Source organism: Asparagus officinalis, chromosome 10, assembly GCF_001876935.1.
Source record: "Asparagus officinalis chromosome 10, Aspof.V1, whole genome shotgun sequence".
NCBI lineage: Eukaryota > Viridiplantae > Streptophyta > Magnoliopsida > Asparagales > Asparagaceae > Asparagus > Asparagus officinalis.
In genome coordinates this window covers 54,090,233-54,098,827 of record NC_033803.1, presented here as the reverse complement: position 1 = coordinate 54,098,827, position 8,595 = coordinate 54,090,233, and positions in this window count along the sequence as shown.

Genomic DNA, 8,595 nt, shown 5'->3' with positions numbered 1-8,595 from the left:
AGGGTTCCAAAAAAGACGAAGCGATTGGTGTTAGGTTTCATGTTTATGAGCCTATTGTCTAATCTAATTTTAATGATTAACAAACAATTCCTAACATCGATTGTTGAGTGTTTTTGATTGTTAGGTATCCTACACAAAGATCCTATGTTGGAGGTTGGTTGGATGTACGCCAACACGATAATATCCATTGGAGGTTGGAAGGAAAATTGGAATGAAGCCGTTGCATTTCAAGTCAAAGACAATATCGTACTTCATCCTTACTACCAAGATCGAGCTAAACGAAGATTTTTATCTTGGGTATATTAGTTTAGATTTATACTTTATGTGTTTATACTTGAAGCTCAAAACATACACATACACGTTATTTCAATTTGTCGTATCATCTATATTTGAGAATATATTATGTTTTTGGATTATCGACTTAATGATATTGTTTTACATCTTTTCTAAAGTCTATTAATCCTTTTAAAAGTTTCTCAAAACTTGTTTGAAGAAATTTCATCAAAAATCAAGTACTTAACAAACTCGCATTTTTTACCGCTTTGCAAAACAGTGAGTTTTCACAAATGCAAAGTGCTATTTTAGAAAAAAAAATTCTAACATGTTTATTTTCATATGTATAAATATTATCCCAAATTTTACTATTTTGGAGTTGTTTTACTATTTTAAATTGAATTTAGAAAATTAGCTTTTCAAAATTTTAGGTTTCTGTGAATAGTGTTATAAGTCGACCGAAGTATGTATAAGTCGACCGATTTTTCCATAAGTCGACTGACTAGTAAGATTTTCTAGATTCTATTTTTTACAGTCTATCAGTTGATCGGTCCAAAAGATTAGTCAACCAATCAACGGTAATTTTGCCAGTGACGGATAGTTTTTGGCTGATTGTTTTGTTTTCTTTGGAGAGGCTATAAATAGCCCTCTTGGTTCATTTGATCGACTAAGAAAGTTTATAAAAGAGTTTTGCAAGTTTGTTTAAAGAGTTTTTAAGAAAAATTAAGTATGTTTGTTTATGTGAAGAGAGTTTCACAAGAGAAGGATTGCAACATCATTCTTGAGGATTTCAACCTCAAATATCTACCTCTCTTATTTTTGGAGAAGTTTTCTAAACTCCTTTCTTCTAGCTAATCTCATATTTTGATTTTCACATTTATGCTAGATTGATTTGAGTTTATATTTGATTGTGTTTTACTCATTGCTTTCACACACAATCACTTGAGCTTTAGTATTTCACATATTGTATATTTGGGTTGTGAGAGATTCATTGAGTGAGCTAAAATTTTGTTCTCATCTTTGTTAGAGAACAAATCTTTATTTGCACTAATTATAGCAACACGTTGTAATACACAAGTGTTGGCCTTCTTATTTTGATGATGATTTACAAACAATTTACATCTAATATTGTTTGTCTAGTGTTTGTGTTTTATATTGATTCTAGGCAAACAATATGTTGGAGGATGGATGGAATAGACCTTCAACGATCATATCCAAAGGAGGTTAGCGGAATAGTGGAGTGAAGCAATGCACATTTAAGTCAAGATCCAAGTTCAAGCTTCATCCGCAAGATTACCAAGATAGAGCTTCGTTGAAGATCAAGATCATTGCTTGGGTAATTTAGTTTAGGAATTTATATTATGTGTGTTAGTGGTCCGGTCGACCGAGAGCTCAAATCGGTCGACCGACAGAATTTCCGGTCGACCGACGATGGCTTTTACTGTTTCCAACGGCTAGTTTTTGTACCGTTGGCTGGGTCTTTTGGTCTTTTGTTTTGGGTGTTTTTGGCTGAGCTTTGAGTGGGTATATATACCCCATTGCTGATGTCTTTTCAAAGTAGTTAAGAGAGTTTTTTAATCAAGTTTAATAAAGTTTTTAACAAGGGTTTTAGTTTGGTTTAAGTGTGTTTAAAAAGCTTTTAAGCAAATTGAGAGTTTGTTTTTGTGATTCAATTCTACAAGAGCTTGAGGAGATCATCTATTGGTGTTTGGGCATTCAACTATTCTCCCTCCAACTCTTGATATATTGAGAAGTTTTCTAAACTCTATTTCTAGCTTTTTTATATATTTGATTATCATTGTTATTAAGCTAGAACTACATTGAGTTTAGTTTTGATTTATATCTCTTTGTTCACACACAACCTTTTGAGCTTATTGTATTTACATTCATAGTATAATTTAGGGTTGTGGGTTTGTGACATTGAGAGTGAGCTTAATTGAGTTCTCACCTTGTTTTGAGAACAATCATTTGTCATATTTGTGCTTATTGTGAGAATCACTTTGTAATACACTTGTACACCGAGTGAGGAGTGTGTGGTGAGAGTCGGGGATCGTCCCAAGAGGAGTGGCGTCGGTTGACGTGCCTAGGGAGAGGTTGTAACCGAGCACTTGAGGGAGACACGGCTAGGTCCAACACTTAGTGGGTGTAGAGTGTGATTGCAAGAGTGTGAGTTGTAGAGTTTTCGGTTAGCTAGAAAACCGAGTGTGTAGAAGAAGTTCCGGCTTCCAAACCGGATTGTGTTAGTGGATTTCTCCCCGGGAGTGGGGAGCGGAGACGTAGGACGGAAGGTCCGAATTCCGTGATCATATTGCTTGTTTGAGTGTGCTTTGGCGTTCATTCATATTTATGTTCATATCTTATATCGCCATTGTCATTAGCTCATTATCTATATCATCCACTATCTAGTTCATATTGTTTACCCTTGTGTTAGTTTATATATCCTTGCATACATATTTCATCATATAGGATATATCTTATTGTTTACATTGCTTATCCTAGCTTACAAATATTGTTGTATTTCATACTTGCTAGGATAACGTATTAATTAATTTTAATTGGCATTTAAATCGGATTAGATTAGCATAAGACCCTAATCACCCCCCCTCTAGGGTCTAACAACAAGGATACTTAGAAGAGTGGTTGGGAGAGTCCGAGATTAATTCCAAGAGGAGTGGGTTAGTTGTAAAGCTTATGGATCCAAGAGGAGTGGGTTAGTTGTAAAGCTTATGGAGAGGTAGTAATTCCAAGCACTTGAGAAAGGTGACATGGGTAGGCCAATACTTAGAGGAGTGTCTTATAGGATTGATGTCGTGTGAATTATAAAAGTTTTCGGTGAGCTTTGAAAACTAATTGTGTAGTCATTTCGATTAATAGTGGAGAATCTCCTCGAGGTGAGGAGCGGAGACGTAGGTCGAGTGTTAGACCAAACTTCATGATCATATTGCGTGTTTACGTTTGGCTTTGACGTACTTTTCTTGTGCATATTTTTATATGTCTATTGTCTCATATTTTATCGCCCGTTATTTCATTATTATCCTTGCATATCATATTGTCAAGGACTTTGTATTATTAGTTTTAATTTGGCATCAATATTGGATTAGATTAGTAATTATCCTACCCCCCCCCCCCCCCCCCCCTCTAGGGTACTTTGAAGTGGTATCAGAGCTTGGTGCTCTTGATTCGTGGCTTAATCGCCTAGAGTCAAAGATCCTTGCTTTGCATTATTGCTAATCTAGTTTTATAATTTTTATCTTGCTTGCATAGTCTATCATGGATATACATAGTGCACCTAGTTTAGGCTATTGTAAGTGTAAATTTTGATCTCCCGAAACAGGGGTTTCGTTTGTATTGATAAGAATAGCTTATTACAATGTAATGAATCAAAAATTATAACAGAAACAGAAGGAATGTCATCCTTGTTTAACGTGGGGACTTTGGTAGTGATAGGACGCCTCGCTCGGTTCTCGCACCGAGTCTGCTTCCCTTGGACGATTCGATCGAAGTTGCGGGGAAGCTTCAGTATGCAGTAGAAACTTGTGCTGATCGAGTTCGTCTTGGACGATTCGATCGAAGTTGCGGGGAAGCTTCAGTATGCAGTAGAAACTTGTGCTGATCGAGTTCGACTATACCCGAGGCCAAACAAGGGTCTTGTGCTTGTCGACTGACTGCTTGGAGAGAGCTACCATGCAAGAGCTTGCAAAGAGCCTAAGAGCCTCAAGTCTGAGAGTTCAGATGAGTTTGCAAAGAGCTACTATGCAATATTCTGCGAAGAGCTTGAGAGCCTCAAGTCTGAGAGTTCAGACAAGTCTCTTCAAATGAGGAAGCCTTTAGCAAATGATCCAAGGTTCAATCTTTGGAATATTAGCCAGCCAAGCCAATAACAGCTCATCAATCTCTTTCATGTTGGCGGAAAGTGGCTTTAAATAGGCAAGGGATGGCATGAGTCATCCCTTGATTTGTGGGATTTGACCATTAGTAGGGGTGAGGGAGCCAGCCACCTTAGCTGTGGGATGTGACCACTTAGGGGGTCCTGTCAGCCGCCCTATTCTTGCTAGGTGAGGAGCGTTATGCTTTCTCCCTTGATTCGTGGGATTTGACCACTGATGTGACTATTTCCATACTCCAATCGGGCAGCTGATAATGATGGCGGGTTTCTAGTTGATAGGCGAGCTTAGTCTGCACAGGCAAAGTATAGGCTATCAGGCGAGCTTGGTCTTTAGGCAAACTCGAACCTTCATCCTGGCGAGTTGGCCAAACAGGCGAGCTTCGAGCTGTCAAGCGAGCTAGGTTCAATGTGCAGGCGAGGCTGTGCAGGCAAAGCTGTGCAGGTGAGTTGTGTAGGCTAATCTCATTCAAACAAGCTTCAATGCTGTTAGGTGAGCTCTATCCTTGCAGACGAACTTCCTTGCAGGTGAGCTTCAGCCTTTAGGTGAGCTACTGAACATGCTTCGAAGAATAGGCCATAACTTTCAAACCGTAAATCGAAAATGGACGAATTATATATAAAAATTGACTATCTCGACGAGATGGAGCCGACCAAACCGACCCCATAGGGTTTGGTTTGTTCCTATCCATTTCACCAAATTCCTTACGGTTTGAGAGATATCAGTGTTTGTTCCCTTTTTGCTATTTCGGGTGAGGTTTTAGCAGTTTTGTTCTGAACTTCTCTGATAGGGATTAAAGGCAATTTTTATTGTCTATAAAATCCCCTCTAAAGTTTTCAGACCTGAATCAGGCAGCATGGGGTCTGGAGCACTTTGGATATAAAGACCTGTAAAGTGATCCCTGCTCAGATGGAGTGAGGAGCCTTCCAACGAGCTCGGTGAAGTTGACCTCTTCACTCGTAGCTGATGATCGCCTTCTAGGATTTTGAGCAAACCCTCAACTATTAACAGACTTGATTTGTCTTTACCAACTGTCGTTTGAGTTGGACTGGCCATGCTCTTACCCTTAGCATGATAAGTTGTCGAGGAATTTCTCTTAGGCTTAATGCTAAGATTTCTCTTCTATCCTTACCCTTTTGAGGCGTTTGGATTAAGAGCGTAGGGGGAGGTTTAACCTCGTATACCAGTCAGAGGGAATGAGCAGTTTAGCCTCGTATACCAGTTGGAGGAAAGGAGCAGTTTAGCCTCATGCACCGGTTGGAGGAAAGGGAACAGTTTATCCTCATGCACCGGTTGGAGGAAGGGAGCAGTTTATCCTCATGCACCGGTTGGAGGAAAGGAGCAGTAGTTTATACTCGTATACTTATTAGAGTAAAGGGGGAGTTTCACCTTGTGCCGGGTTGGAGGAAAGGGAGTAGTTTAGCCTCATGCACCGGTTGAAGGAAAGGAGTAGCAGTTTATACTCGTATACTTGTTGGAGTAAAGGAGTAACAGTTTATACTCGTATACTTGTTGGAGTAAAGGGGCAGTTTAGCCTCATGCACCGGTTGGAGATAAGGGAGCAGTTTAGCCTCATGCACCGGTTGGAGGAAAGGAGTAGCAATTTATACGCATATACTTGTTAGAGTAAATGGGCGGTTTAGCCTCGTACACCGGTTGGAGGTTGTCGAGTTATCCTTAAGAATATTCTGTAGGAACTTCCCGTCAAAGGTAGGAAACAGTTTATACTCGTATACCCGTTAGAGTCTTGAGAAGAAGCTTTTCTTCTCTTGGGACAAAGATAAACCCTGATTTGTCTTCTCTTGGGGCAAAGACGAATCCTGATTTGTCTTCTCTTGGGAAAGACGAACCCTGATTTGTCTTTTCTTGGGGCGAAGACGAACCCTGATTTGTCTTCTCTTGGGGCAAAGACGAACCCTGATTTGTCTTCTCTTATGGCAAAGACGAAACCAAATTTGTCTTCTCTTGGGGCAAAGACGAACCCTGATTTGTCTTCTCTTAGGGCAAAGACGAACCCTGATTTTTCTTCTCTTTGGGTGAAGATGAACCCTGATTTGTCTTCTCTTGGGGCAATGACGAACCCTGATTTGTCTTCTCTTGGGGCGAAGACGAACCCTGATTTGTCTTCTCTTAGGGTAAAGACGAACCATGATTTGTCTTCTCTTGGGGTAAAGACGAACCCTGGTTTGTCTTCTCTTGGGGCAAAGACGAACCCTGATTTGTCTTCTCTTAGGGCGAAGATGAATCCTGGTTTGTTTTCTCTTGGGGGCAAAGACAAACCCTGTTTTGTCTTCTCTTAGGGCAAAGACGAATCCTGATTTGTCTTCTCTTGGGGCAAAGACGAACCCGAAATAGCAACACATCGTATAGTAGGCCACTATCTGAATAAAGGCACATCACTTGGTAGGCCATTATCAAGCAACAATGCCTTTTGTGGAAAAGACGGTGTTAGGGGAATCAAATCGTTCAGGGACGTATGAGTGTGATGATTGATTGTTATATGAGCCATCGCATGGTAGGCTACTGCCCATCAATTGTTCTAAGGATATTAGAACGCTTGGAAAGGATCAGGTCATTCAGGGACGTATGAGTATGACGACTGATCGGACAATGTCATTTACAGGAATGACAGTGTCGGCTATCAGAGGTAATCGTTAACCTGATAGGAATTACCGTGATTGAAGCAACTTTGTGGACCTACCACTCTATTGAAGAGAGTCGGTAAGTAGATTTTGGTCAGAGGTGTGATGTTAACATGACGGGATTGTTTGTTGCGATTTGAGCAACTCTGTGGGCTTACCATCCTATTAGAGAGGATTGGTAAGTTGATTTTGTCAGAGGTGTAGTGTTAACATGACAGTGGGAGTGATCCCATCATCTTATTGGAGAGGATCGACGGGAAAAATTTGGAAAAGACTATCAGAGGTAATAATTAACTTGATAGTTTTACAAGATCCATTGTCCAGTTGAATGAGACTGATGGGGAAATAACTATCAGAGGTGACAGTTAACCTGATAGTTTAGCTTTGGTCTTAACTGTAGAAAGTTTGACCAAGTGGTTGATTGAGACGATCTTAACTGTTCAAAGTTTTAGTCGCCCATTTTGAAAGTCGACCTTTCGGTCTTTGGAAGGAATCGAGAGGAAATTTTGGCTCTGATCCTAACTGTAGGAAGGTTTGACCAAATGGGAGATGTAAGGAGTAGTTTAACCTCATGCTCCAGTAGGAGGGTGGCGAGCCATTCATTGACTCGGGAATGAGTATAACAACGTTGATTGGAATAGTAACACTTTGTATGGTAGGTCACCATTTCTGATCGGGGTGTTCATCGCATGGTAGAACAAAACTTGACTATCAGAGGTGATGATAGTTCATGTGGGCCCATTGTCCTGATGAAGAGGATCAATGGAGGAATTTGGAGGAGATTTAGGGTAGAGAAGTTTTGCAGAGAAATCGATACCACCCCCACTCTGGCGAGAATTGAAGGGTAAAGACGCCTTAGTTGACCTCGTGGGAGTTGAAGGATGAAATCCTATGCTAATATATTTTCCTTTCGAGTAGACCGTCACTACTACGAATGAGTATGAAGTTGCCGTTGGATGCAGGTCTTCTGGCTATTGACCCATTTAAGCGTCACCGATCATCTTCGGCCAGCAATAGCCAAGTCTTCACAATCAGCCCCATAATTTGGGTCCGAGTTGGCAAACTCAGCAAATGCCATCGAGGGCTTCTTGTGCTCCGAAGCATTGCCCAAGATGTCTTGGTCATCACCTCCTTGAAATTCATATGGCCCTTCAGCATCCATGCGCTTGAGCATGCTCTCGACTTGTTCTCCTTGGCGGATTAAGTCTTTCCACGAGCGAGCTATGACTGCGCCCATATTAGAAAGGATGTCGATGGAGAGATTGTTCCGACACATCTCCATGAGAGTGGCCTCAGAAACCTGATCACGTGTATGTAGCGATTGGTTCCTGAACCTCTTGACAAAGTTGCTTACAGACTCTGTCTTCTTCTACTTTACAGTTAGCAGGATGGTCATAGATACTTATTTGTCATCATTGAAGAATCTAGCTATGAAGAGCTCTTTCATGTCCTTCCAGCAGGTGATGGATCCATGCTCTAATTTGCGAAACCATTCAAAGGCGACCCCCTTGAGGGTGCCAATGAACAGTCGAGTCATAATGGGATCATTCTCCACTATATGTCCGGTTTGTGCCTGGAAGTAGTAGATATGCTGGGTAGGAGAACCCTTGCCATCGAACTGTAGGAGGTCCAGTGGCTGCAACTTCGTCGGGTATGAGATTGTATCCCATTTGATTGGATATGGTCTGACAACCCACAGCTTGTCCATATGCTACTGGAGCTTCAAGGCGTCAAGTTGACTTTAGAATTCGTCAAGCCTTTTGTCCCTTGGATTATGAACCAAAGATGACGCTCTT